This window comes from Triticum urartu, chromosome 3 (genome assembly GCF_003073215.2).
Source record: "Triticum urartu cultivar G1812 chromosome 3, Tu2.1, whole genome shotgun sequence".
Classification (NCBI taxonomy): domain Eukaryota; kingdom Viridiplantae; phylum Streptophyta; class Magnoliopsida; order Poales; family Poaceae; genus Triticum; species Triticum urartu.
The window spans coordinates 120,117,362-120,131,140 of NC_053024.1; positions in this window are offsets into that span (position 1 = coordinate 120,117,362).

A 13,779-nucleotide genomic window follows, 5' to 3' on the forward strand; every position below is an offset into this window, starting at 1 on the left:
CCTCTCCCCCACTATATATAGGAGGGCCAAGGGGGGGTGGTGCGCAGCCTAGGAGATCCAATCTCCTAGGTGCGGCGGCCAGGGGAGGGTTTCCCTCCCCCCCAAGGCACCTCGGGGTGCCTTCCACCACTTGGACTCCTCCGTGGTGGAAACCCTAGGCGCATGGGCCTAGTAAGGCTGGTTCCCTTGGCCCATGAAGGCCAAGGCGCACCCCCTACAGCCCATGTGGCCCCCCGGGACAGGTGGCCCCACCCGGTGGGCCCCCGGGACCCCTCCGGTGGTCCCGGTACAATACCGATAACCCCAAAACTTGTCCCGATGGCCGAAACAACACTTCCTATATATAATTATTTACCTCCGGACCATTCCGGAACTCCTCGTGACGTCCGGGATCTCATCCGGGACTCCGAACAACATTTGGGTTACTGCATATTCATATCTTCATAACCCTAGCGTCACCGAACCTTAAGTGTGTAGACCCTACGGGTTCGGGAGACAAGCAGACATGACTGAGACGACTCTCCGGTCAATAACCAACAGCGGGATCTGGATACCCATGATGGCTCCCACATGCTCCATGATGATCTCATCGGATGAACCACGATGTCGAGGATTAATCAACCCCATATACAATTCCCTTTGTCAATCGGTATGTTACTTGCCCGAGACTCGATCGTCGGTATCCCAATACCTTGTTCAATCTCGTTACCGGCAAGTCACTTTACTCGTACCGTAATGCATGATCCCGTGATCAACCACTTGGTCACCTTGAGCTCATAATGATGATGCATTACCGAGTGGGCCCAGTGATACCTCTCCGTTATCCAGAGTGACAAATCCCAGTCTCGATCCGTGTCAACCCAACAGACACTTTCGGAGATACCTGTAATGCACCTTTATAGTCACCCAGTTACGTTGTGACGTTTGATACACCCGAAGCACTCCTACGGTATCCGGGAGTTACACAATCTCATGGTCAAAGGAAAAGATACTTGACATTGGAAAAGCTCTAGCAAACGAACTACACGATCTTTGTACTATGCTTAGGATTGGGTCTTGTCCATCACATCATTCTCCTAATGATGTGATCCCGTTATCAATGACATCCAATGTCCATAGCCAGGAAATCATGACTATCTGTTGATCAACGAGCTAGTCAACTAGAGGCTTACTAGGGACATATTATGGTCTATGTATTCACACGTGTATTACGATTTCCGGATAATACAGTTATAGCATGAATAAAGACAATTATCATGAACAAAGAAATATAATAATAATGCTTTTATTATTGCCTCTAGGGCATATTTCCAACACTTAATACTCTAGATGCATGCTGGATAGCGGTCGATGTGTGGAGTAATAGTAGTAGATGCAGGCAGGAGTCGGTCTACTTGAAACGGACGTGATGCCTATATACATGATCATACCTAGATATTCTCATAACTATGCTCAATTCTATCAATTGCTCGACATTAATTTGTTCACCCACCATAATACTTATGCTATCTTGAGAGAAGCCACTAGCGAAACCTATGGCCCCTGGTCTATTTTCCATCATACATGTTTCCAATCTATTTTATTTTGCAATCTTTACTTTCAATTTATATCATAAAAATACCAAAAATATTTATATTATTATTATTATCTCTATCAGATCTCACTCTTGCAAGTGGCCGTGAAGGGATTGACAACCCCTTTATCGCGTTGGTTGCGGGGTTCTTATTTGTTTGTGTAGGTACGAGGTGACTCACGCATGGTCTCCTACTCGATTGATACCTTGGTTCTCAAAAACTGAGGGAAATACTTACGCTGCTTTGCTGCATCACCCTTTCCTCTTCAAGGGAAAACCAACGCATGCTCAAGAGGTAGCAGTATGTATGATTTCCAATAACTCTATTAATCTCTCCATTGTTTCGGAGAACGGAGTTTTAGTCATCTTGCCCATGAGGCATGGTTCGCAAGTACCAAGTGATTCATAATCAAGTGATTCCAGAAGTCCATTGGAATGGAGTTCCTTCATGCGCTTTACACCAATATGACCCAAACGACAGTGCCACAAGTAAGTTGCACTATCATTACCAACTGTGCATTTTTTGGCTTCAATACTATGAACATGTGTATCACTACTATCAAGATTTAGTAAAAATAGACCACTCATCAAGGGTGCATGACCATAAAAGATATTACTCATATAAATAGAACAACCATTATTCTCTGATTTAAATGAATAACCGTCTCGCATCAAACAAGATCCAAATATAATGTTCATGCTCAACGCTGGCACCAAATAACAATTATTAAGGTCTAAAACTAATCCCGAAGGTAGATGTAGAGGTAGCGTGCCGACGGCGATCACATCGACTTTGGAACCATTTCCCACGCCCATCGTCACCTCATCCTTAGCCAATCTTCGCTTAATCCATAGCCCCTATTTCGAGTTGCAAATATTAGCAACAAAACCAGTATCAAATACCCAGGCGCTATTGCGAGCATTAGTAAGGTACACATCAATAACATGTATATCTAATATAGCTTTCACTTTGCTATCCTTCTTCTCCGCAAGTGGCTGTGAAGGGATTGATAACCCCTTTATCGCGTTGGTTGCGAGGTTCTTATTTGTTTGTGTAGGTACGAGGTGACTCGCGCATGGTCTCCTACTGGATTGATACCTTGGTTCTCAAAAACTGAGGGAAATACTTACGCTGCTTTGCTGCATCACCCTTTCCTCTTCAAGGAAAAACCAACGCATGCTCAAGAGGTAGCAAGAAGGATTTATGGCGCCGTTGCCGGGGAGATCTACGCCAAGTCAAGACATACCAAGTACCCATCACAACTCTTATCCTTCGCATTACATTATTTGTCATTTGCCTCTCGTTTTCCTCTCCCCCACTTCACCCTTGCCGTTTTATTCGCCCTCTTTCCCGTTCACCTCTTTTTCCTTCCTGCCTTCTGTGTGCCTGTTATTTTTTTTTTGCAATTTGTTGCCTTCATGTCTGAAACTGGGGAGGTTATCATTGATAAGGATAATAATATGGAAAACTTTGATGCTATTGATGATCCTTTTGAAAATCCTACTATTTTACACACTAAAAGGTTTCGGATTGGTAGCGGTAATATTATAGGGAAGGGAGTTATTCAAGATTTCTTACTTGTGCCGGTGCTTTGCCCACCATGAGCGGGTCTATTCTTCATAAAACTAGTAGTCTCGCAGATGCTATATTGATGTCTACTACACAACCTTCTTCTTGTAGATGTTGTTGGTCCTCCAAGTGCAGAGGTTTGTAGGACAGTAGAAAATTTCCCTCAAGTGGATGGCCTAAGGTTTATCAATCCGTAGGAGGTGTAGGATGAAGATGGTCTCTCTCAAGCAACCCTGCAACCAAATAACAAAGAGTCTCTTGTGTCCCCAACACACCCAATACAATGGTAAATTGTATAGGTGCACTAGTTCGGCGAAGAGATGGTGATACAAGTGGTATATGGATGGTAGATAAAGGTATTTGTAATCTGAAAATATAAAAACAGCAAGGTAACTAATGATAAAAAGTGAGCGTACTGTATTGCAATGCTAGGAAACAAGGCCTAGGGTTCATACTTTCACTAGTGCAAGTCCTCTCAACAATAATAACATAATTGGATCACATAACTATCCCTCAACATGCAAAAAAGAGTTACTCCAAAGTCACTAATAGCGGATAACGAACGAAGAGATTATAGTAGGGTACAAAACCACCTCAAAGTTATTCTTTCCAATCAATCTGTTGGGGTATTCCTATAAGTGTCACAAACATCCCTAGAGTTCGTACTAGAATAACTAATTAAGACACAAATCAACCAAAACCCTAATGTCACCTCAAGTATCTGTGGGTATGATTATAGGATATGCATCACACAATCTCAGATTCATCTATTCAACCAACACATAGAACCTCAAAGAGTGCCCCAAAGTTCCTACTGGAGAATCACGACGAAAACGTGTGCCAACCCCTATGCATAGGTTCATGTGCGGAACCCGCAAGTTGATCACCAAATCATACATCAAGTGAATCACGTGATATCCCATTGTCACCATAGACACGCACGGCAAGACATACATCAAGTGTTCTCAAATCTTTAAAGACTCAATCCGATAAGATAACTTCAAAGGGAAAACTGAATCCATTACAAGAGAGTAGAGGGGGAGAAACATCATAAGACCCAACTATAATAGCAAAGCTCGCGATACATCAAGATCATGCCACCTCAAGAACATGAGAGAGAGAGAGAGAGATCAAACACATAGCTACTGGTACATACCCTCAGCCCCGAGGGAGAACTACTCCCTCCTCGTCATGGAGAGCACCGGGATGATGAAGATGGCCACCGAAGAGGGATTGCCCCCTCCGACAGGGTGCCGGAATGGGTCTAAATTGGTTTTCGGTGGCTACGGAGGCTTCTGGCAGCGGAAGTCCCGATCTATTGCGCTCTCCAATCATTTTAGGGTATATGGGTATATATAGGAGGAAGAAGTACGTCAGGGGAGCCACGAGGGTGGAGGGCGCACCCTAGGGGGTGGGCGCGCCCCCTACCTCGTGGCTCCCACATTTCTTTCCCGACGTAAACTCCAAGTCTATCAGGTTGCTTTCCTTCCAAAAATAACTTTCGTGAAGTTTCAGGTAATTTGGACTCCGTTTGATTTTCCTTTTCTGTGATACTCTAAAACAAGGAAAAACAGAAACTGGCACAGGGCTCTGGGTTAATAGGTTAGTCCCAAAAATAATATAAAAGTGTATAAAAGAGCCCATAAACATCCAAAGTTGATAATATAATAGCATGGAACAATCAAAAATTATAGATACGTTGGAGACGGGTCAACATCCCCAAGCTTAATTCCTGCTCGTCCTCGAGTAGGTAAATGATAAAAACAGAATTTTTGATGTGGAATGCTACCTAACATATTTATCCATGTAATTCTATTTATTGTGGCAAGAATATTCAGATTCATAAGATTCAAGACAAAAGATTAATATTGACATGGAAATAATAATACTTCAAGCATACTAACTAAGCAATTATGTCTTCTCAAAATAACATGGCCAAAGAAAGCTATCCCTACAAAATCATATAGTCTGGCTATGCTCTATCTTCACCACACAAAATATTTAAATCATGCACAACCCCGATGACAAGCCAAGCAATTGTTTCATACTTTTGATGTTCTCAAACTTTTTCAATCTTCACGCAATACATGAGCGTGAGCCATGGATATAGGTGGAATAGAATAGTGGTTGTGGAGAAGACAAAAAGGAGAAGATAGTCTCACATCAACTAGGCGTATCAATAGATATCAATGTGAGTGAGTAGGGATTGCCATGCAACGGATGCACTAGAGCTATAAGTGTATGAAAGCTCAACAAAAGAAACTAGTGGGTGTGCATCCAACTTGCTTGCTCACGAAGACCTAGGGTATTTTGAGGAAGCCCATCATTGGAATATACAAGACAAGTTCTATAATGAAAGATTCGCACTAGTATATGAAAGTGACAACATAGGAGACTCTCTATCATGAAGATCGTGGTGCTACTTTGAAGCACAAGTGTGGTAAAAGGATAGTAGCATTGCCCCTTCTATCTTTTTCTCTCATTTTTTTATTTGGGCCTTCTCCTTTTTTATGGCCTCTTTTCTCTTTTTTTTATTTGGGCTTCTTTGGCATCTTTTATTTATTTATTTTCGTCCAGAGTCTCATCCCGACTTGTGGGGGAATCATAGTCTCCATCATCCTTTCCTCACTGGGACAATGCTCTAATAATGATGATCATCACACTTTTATTTACTTACAACTCAAGAATTACAACTCGATACTTAGAACAAGATATGACTCTATATGAATGCCTCGGCGGTGTACCGGGATGTGCAATGATTCATGAGTGACATTATGAAAGAATTATGAACGGTGGATTTGCCACAAATACAATGTCAACTACATGATCATGCAAAGCAATATGACAATGATGGAGCGTGTCATAGTAAACGGAACGGTGGAAAGTTGCATGGCAATATATCTCGGAATGGCTATGGAAATGCCATAATAGGTAGGTATGGTGGATGTTTTGAGGAAGGTATATGGTGGGTTTATGATACCGTCGAAAGGTGCGTGGTATTAGAGAGGCTAGCAATGGTGGAAGGGTGAGAGTTTGTATAATCCATGGACTCAACATTAGTCGTAAAGAACTCACATACTTATTGCAAAAATCTATTAGCTACCGAAACAAAGTACTACGCGCATGCTCCTAGGGGGGTAGATTGGTAGGAAAAGACCACTGCTCGTCCCTGACCGCCACTCATAAGGAAGACAATCAATAAATAAATCATGCTCCGACTTCATCACATAACGGTTCACCATACGTGCATGCTACGGGAATCACAAACTTCAAGACAAGTATTTCTCAAATTCACAACTACTCAACTAGCATGACTCTAATATCACCATCTCCATATCTCAAAACAATTATCAAGTATCAAACTTCTCTTAGTACACAATGCACTCTAGATGAAAGTTTTTATTATATCCCTCTTGGATGCCCATCATATTAGGACTAGTTTCATAACCAAAGAAAACTACCATGCTGTTCTAAAGACCCTCAAAATGATATAAGTGAGGCATGAGAGTTCATCTATTTCTACAAAATAAAACCACCACCGTGCTCTAAAAAGATATAAGTGAAGCGCTAGAGCAACAACAAACTACTCCGAAAGATATAAGTGAAGATCAATGAGTAGTCGAATAATTATGCAACTATATGAAGATTATCTAACATTTAAGAATTTCAGATCTTGGTATTTTATTCAAGCATCAAGCAAAGCAAAAGAAAATAAAATGACGCTCCAAGCAAACCACATATCATGTGGCGAATAAAAATATAGCTCCAAGTAAAGTTACCGATGAACGAAGACGAAAGAGGGGATGCCTTCCGGGGCATCCCCAAGCTTAGGCTCTTGGTTGTCCTTGAATATTACCTTGGGGTGCCTTGGGCATCCCCAAGCTTAGGCTCTTGCCACTCCTTATTCCATAGTCCATCGAATCTTTACCCAAAACTTGAAAACTTCACAACACAAACTTAACAGAAAACTCGTAAGCTTCGTTAGTATAAGAAAGCAAATCACCATCATAAGGTACTGTAATGAACTCATTCTAAATTCATATTGGTGTAATATCTACTGTATTACAACTTCTCTATGATTCATACCCTCCGATACTACTCATAGATTCATCAAAATAAGCAAACAACACATCGAAAACAGAATCTGTCAAAAACAGAACAGTCTGTAGTAATCTGGATCAAACGTATACTTCTGGAACTCATAAAATTCTCAAATAAATTGCTGAACGTGAGGAATTTATCTATTAATCATCTGCAAAAAGAATAAATGAAATAGAGCTCTCCAATAAAAAATGGCAGTAATTCTCGTGAGCGCTAAAGTTTCTGTTTTTTACAGCATGATCATAAAGACTTCACCCAAGTCTTCCCAAAGGTTCTACTTGGCACAAACACTAATTAAAGCATAAAACCACATATAAAAATAGGCTAGATAAATTATTTATTAATAAATAGTATAAAAATCAAGGAACAAAAATAAAGTTGGGTTGCCTCCCAACAAGCGCTATCGTTTAACGCCCCTAGCTAGGCATGATGATTTCAATGATGCTCACATAAAAGATAAGAATTGAAACATAAAAGAGAGCACCCAGAAGAATATGACTAGCACATTTAAGTCTAACCCTCTTCCTATGCATAGGGAGTTTGTGAGCAAACAACTTATAGGAACAATAATCAACTAGCATAGGAAGGCAAAGCAAGCATAACTTTAAAACTTTAAGCACATAGAGAGGAAACTTGATATTATTGCAATTCCTACAAGCATATATTCCTCCCTCATAATAATTTTCAGTAGCATCATGAATGAATTCAACAATATAACCAGCACCTAAAGCATTCTTTTCATGATCTTCAAGCATAGAAATTTTATTACTCTCCACATAAGCAAAATTCTTCTCAATCGGAATAATAGTGGGAGCAAACTCAACAAAATAATTATCATGTGAGGCATAATCCAACTGAAAAGTAAAATCATGATGACAAGTTTCACGGGTATCATTATTCTTTATAGCATACAAGTCATCACAATAATCATCATAGATAGCAACTTTGTTCTCATAATCAATTGGAACCTCTTCCGAAATAGTGGATTCATCACAAAATAAAGTCATGACCTCTCCAAATCCACTTTCATCAATATAATCATCATAAATAGGAGGCATGCTTTCATCATAATAAATTTTCTCATCAAAACTTGGGGGACAAAAAATATCATCTTCATCAAACATAGCTTCACCAAGCTTGTGGCTTTGGATATCATTAGCATCATATATATTCAAGGAATTCATACTAACATCATTGCAATCATGCTCATCATTCAAATATTTAGTGCCAAACATTTTAATGCATTCTTCTTCTAACACTTTGGCACAATTTTCCTTTCCATCGTACTCATGAAAGATATTAAAAAGGTGAAGCGTATGAGGCAAACTTAATTCCATTTTTTTGTAATTTTCTTTTATAAACTAAACTAGTGATAAAACAAGAAACTAAAAGACTCGATTGCAAGATCTAAAGATATACCTTCAAGCACTCACCTCCCTGGCAACGGCGCCAGAAAAGAGCTTGATGTCTACTACACAACCTTCTTCTTGTAGACATTGTTGGGCCTCCAAGTGGAGAGGTTTGTAGGACAGTACTAAATTTCCCTCAAGTGTATGACCTAAGGTTTATCAATCCGTAGGAGGCGTAGGATGAAGATGGTCTCTCTCAAGCAACCCTACAACCAAATAACAAAGAGTCTCTTGTGTCCCCAACACACCCAATACAATGGTAAATTGTATAGGTGCACTAGTTCGGCGAAGAGATGGTGACACAAGTGGTATATGGATGGTAGATAAAGGTATTTGTAATATGAAAATATAAAAACACCAAGGTAACTAATGATAAAAGTGAGCGTAAACGGTATTGCAATGCTAGGAAACAAGGCCTAGGGTTCATACTTTCACTAGTGCAAGTCCTCTCAACAATAATAACATAATTGGATCACATAACTATCCCTCAACATGCAACAAAGAGTCACTCCAAAGTCACTAATAGCGGAGAACGAACGAAGAGATTATGGTAGGGTACGAAACCACCTCAAAGTTATTCTTTCCAATCAATCCGTTGGGCTATTCCTATAAGTGTCACAAACAGCCCTAGAGTTCATACTAGAATAACACCTTAAGATACAAATCAACCAAAACCCTAATGTCACCTAGATACTCCAATGTCACCTCAAGTATCCGTGGGTATGATTATACGATATGCATCAGACAATCTCAGATTCATCTATTCAACCAACACATAGAACCTCAAAGAGTGCCCCAAAGTTCCTACCGGAGAATCACGATGAAAACGTGTGCCAACCCCTATGCATAGGTTCATGTGCGGAACCCGCAAGTTGATCACCAAAACATACATCAAGTGAATCACATGATATCCCATTGTCACCACAGATACACACGGCAAGACATACATCAAGTGTTCTCAAATCTTTAAAGACTCAATCCGATAAGATAACTTCAAAGGGGAAACTCAATCCATTACAAGAGAGTAGAGGGGGAGAAACATCCCAACTATAATAGCAAAGCTCGCGATATATCAAGATCATGCCACCTCAAGAACACGAGAGAGAGATCAAACACATAGCTACTGGTACATACCCCCAGCCCCGAGGGAGAACTACTCCCTCCTCGTCATGGAGAGCACCAGGATGATGAAGATGGCCACTAGAGAGGGATTGCCCCCTCTGGCAGGGTGCCAGAACGGGTCTAGATTGGTTTTCGGTGGCTACGGAGGCTTCTGGCGGCGGAACTCCCGATCTATTGTTCTCTCCGATCGTTTTAGGGTATATGGGTATATATAGGAGGAAGAAGTATGTCAGGGGAGCCACGAGGGGCCCACGAGGGTGGAGGGCGCGCCCCAGGGGGGTGGGCGTGCCCCCTACCTCGTGGCTCCCTCGTTTCTTTCCTGACATGCACTCTAGGTCTATCAGGTTGCTTTCCTTCCAAAAATAACTTCCGTGAAGTTTCAGGTCAATTGGACTCCGTTTGATTTTCCTTTTCTGCGATACTCTAAAACAAGGAAAAAATAGAAACTGGCACTGGGCTCTGGGTTAGTAGGTTAGTCCCAAAAATAATATAAAAGTGTATAATAAAGCCCATAAACATCCCAAGTTGATAATATAATAGCATGGAACAATCAAAAATTATAGATACGTTGGAGACGTATCATATATCTTTGCTCATAGTTGAACTTGAAAGACAATTTTTTCATATGCATCCTTCCATACAAAGGATTTTCCTAGAATTTTCTAATATTGAACATTCTTCTGTTAAGCGAGCAGCGGCCATCTTTTTATCTCATGAGTTCAGATTTATAATAAAAGAGTCCAATGAAATTTTTGCGCATTATAGGGTGGATGCCGGTCGTCCTCCCATAAAAGCAATCCTTTTTTATCAAGAAGACATTATGCGTTTACGATCCTTAGATCATGTTGCTTTTAATGAAAAACTTATAAAAAAGGTTCCTACCTATGTTCTTATTGATAGGATCTCTGAATTTAATGATAATTTTTCTATCTAGAATAATGGGCTTGGTTTTTCCCTTGAACAAAGACTCATGACTTTTTGCCAAAAGAATGCTTATAATGATGAATTGGTTGTGCAATATGAGGGGCCAAAGGAGGAACCAATACCTCCCGAGCTTGATCTTGGGGACTTTTGTCCCATTAAATTTAGCCCTTTTGATTACTTTTGCTTGCCACAAAGAAAGCTTGCTGCTGAACGTAGGGATTATGAGATGAGTTTTCGTGATTTACCTTATCATTATCATGGTAATACCTAGATCTATCCTCACTTTTATGCCTAGCTAGCTAGGGGCGTTAGACGATAGCGCTTGTTGGGAGGCAACCCAATTTTATTTTTGTTCCTGTTTAGTAATAAATAATTTATCTAGCCTCTGCTTTTTTGTGTTTATTGTGTTTAATTAGTGTTTGTGCCAAGTAGAACCGTTGGGAAGACTTGGGGAAAGTCTTTTTGATCTTGCTGTAAAAAACAGAAACTTTAGCACTCGTGAGAATTGCTGCCATTTTTTATTGGAGAGTGATATTTAGTTAATTCTTTTTGAATATGATTAATAGATAAATTCCTCACGTCCAGCAATTTATTTTAGAATTTTTGGGGTTCCAGATCTTGCGTTAGCTACAGATTACTACAGACTGTTCTGTTTTGACAGATTCTGTTTTTCGTGTGTTGTTTCCTTATTTTAATGAATCTATGGATAGTAATGGAGTTTATAAACCATAGAGAAGTTGGAATACAGTAGGTTTAACACCAATATAAATAAATAATGAGTTCATTACAGTACCTTGAAGTGGTGTTTTGTTTTCTTTCGTTAACGGAGCTCACAAGATTTTCTGTTAAGTTTCGTGTTGTGAAGTTTTCAAGTTTTAGGTAAAGATTTGATGGATTATGGAACAAGGAGTGGCAAGAACCTAAGCTTGGGGATGCCCAAGGCACCCCAAGGTAAAATCCAAGGACACCAGAAAACCTAAGCTTGGGGATGCCCCGGAAGGCATCCCCTCTTTTGTCTTCGTTCATCGGTAACTTTACTTGGAGCTATATTTTTATTCACCACATGATATGTATTTTGCTTGGAGCATCTTGTATGATTTGAGTCTTTGCTTTTTAGTTTACCACAATCATCCTTTCTGTACACACCTTTTGAGAGACTCACATTATTATAAATTTATTAGAATACTCTATGGGCTTCACTTATATCTTTTGAGCTATATAGTTTTTGCTCTAGTGCTTCACTTATATCTTTTAGAGCACGGTGGTGGTTTTATTTTATAGAAATAATTGATATCTCATGCCTCACTTATATTATTTTGATAGTCCTTTAGAACAGCATGGTAATTTCCTTTTAGGCATAATAAAAACTTTCATATAAGTGCATTGAATACTATGAGAACTTTGATACTAGATAATTGTTTTGAGATATGGAGATGGTGATATTAGAGTCATGCTAGTTGAGTAGTTGTGAATTTGAGAAATACTTGTGTTGAAGTTTGTGATTCCCATAGCATGCACGTATGGTGAACCGTTATGTGATGCGGAGCATGATTTATTTATTGATTGTCTTCCTTATGAGTGGCGGTCGGGGACGAGCGATGGTCTTTTCTTACCAATCTATCCCCCTAGGAGCATGCGCGTAGTACTTTGTTTCGATAACTAATAGATTTTTGCAATAAGTATGTGAGTTCTTTATGACTAATGTTGAGTCCATGGATTATACGCACTCTCACCCTTCCACATTTGCTAGCCTCTCTATTACCGCGCACTTTTCGCCGGTATCATGCACCCACCATATACCTTCCTCAAAACAGCCACCATACCTACCTATTATGGCATTTCCATAGCCATTCCGAGATATATTGCCATACAACTTTCCACCGTTCCGTTTGTTATGACATGCTTCATCATTGTCATATTGCCATGCATGATCATGTAGTTGACATCGTATTTGAGGCAAATCCACCATTCATAATTTTTACATACATGTCACTCTTGATTCATTGCATATCCCGGTACAACACCGGGGGATTTCACATAAAGTCATATTTTGTTCTAAGTATTGAGTTGTAATTCTTTAGTTGTAAGTAAAAAGAAGTGTGATGATCATCATTATTAGAGCATTGTCCCAGTGAGGAAAGGATGATGGAGACTATGATTCCCCCACAAGTCGGGATGAGACTCTGGACGAAAAAGAGAGAGAAAAGAGGCCAAAAGAAAAAAATAAAGAAGGCCCAAATAAAAAAAGAAATAAAAAATGAGAGAAAAAGAGAGAAGGGACAATGTTACTATCCTTTTTCCACACTTGTGCTTCAAAGTAGCACCATGATCTTCATGATAGAGAGTCTCGTATGTTGTCACTTTCATAAACTAGTGGGAATTTTACATTATAGAACTTGGCTTGTATATTCCAATGATGGGCTTCCTCAAATTGCCCTAGGTCTTCGTGAGCAAGCAAGTTGGATGCACACCCACTTCGTTTGTTTTGTTGAGCTTTCATACACTTATAGCTCTAGTGCATCCGTTGCATGGCAATCCCTACTCACTCACATTGATATCTATTGATGGGCATCTCCATAGCCCGTTGATACGCCTAGTTGATGTGAGACTATCTTCTCATTTTTTGTCTTCTCCACAACCACCATTGTATTCCACCTATAGTGCTATGTCCATGGCTCACGCTCATGTATTACGTGAAAGTTGAAAAAGTTTGAGAACATCAAAAGTATGAAACAATTGATTGGCTTGTCACCGGGGTTGTGCATGATTTAATATTTTGTGTGATGAAGATAGAGCATAGCCAGACTATATGATTTTGTAAGGATAACTTTCTTTGGCCATGTTATTTTGAGAAGACATGATTTCTTAGTTAGTATGCTTGAAGTATTATTATTTTTATGTCAATATTAAACTTTTATCTTGAATCTTTCGGATCAGAACATTCATGCCACAGTAAAGAAAAATTGCATTGAGAAATATGTTAGGAAGCAGTCCACATTAAAAATTTTGTTTTTTATCATTTACCTACTCGAGGACGAGCAAGAATTACGCTTGGGGATGCTTGATACGTCTCCAACGTA